Raw genomic sequence first — 265 nt, 5'->3', positions numbered from 1 at the left:
GCTAGTGGTCTGTCAATCTTGTTTATCTTTTCAAAGAACCAGCTCTTAGATGTGTTGATTCTTTTTATTATTTTCTTTTTTCTATTTAATTAATTTCTTCTCTGACTTTTGTTATTTCTTCTTTCCTGCTGGGTTTGAGTTTCATTTGTTGTATGCTTTCAAGTGTGTTGAGTTGGAATGTTAAGTCATTTATTTGTGTTCTTTCTGATTTTTTGATGTAGGCACTTAGAGCTATAAACTTCCCTCTAAGAACGGCTTTCAGCGA

The sequence above is a fragment of the Nannospalax galili genome, unplaced genomic scaffold, assembly GCF_000622305.1.
Source record: "Nannospalax galili isolate Female #2095 unplaced genomic scaffold, S.galili_v1.0 scaffold80, whole genome shotgun sequence".
Classification (NCBI taxonomy): domain Eukaryota; kingdom Metazoa; phylum Chordata; class Mammalia; order Rodentia; family Spalacidae; genus Nannospalax; species Nannospalax galili.
Note: the sequence above shows the minus strand (reverse complement) of the source record.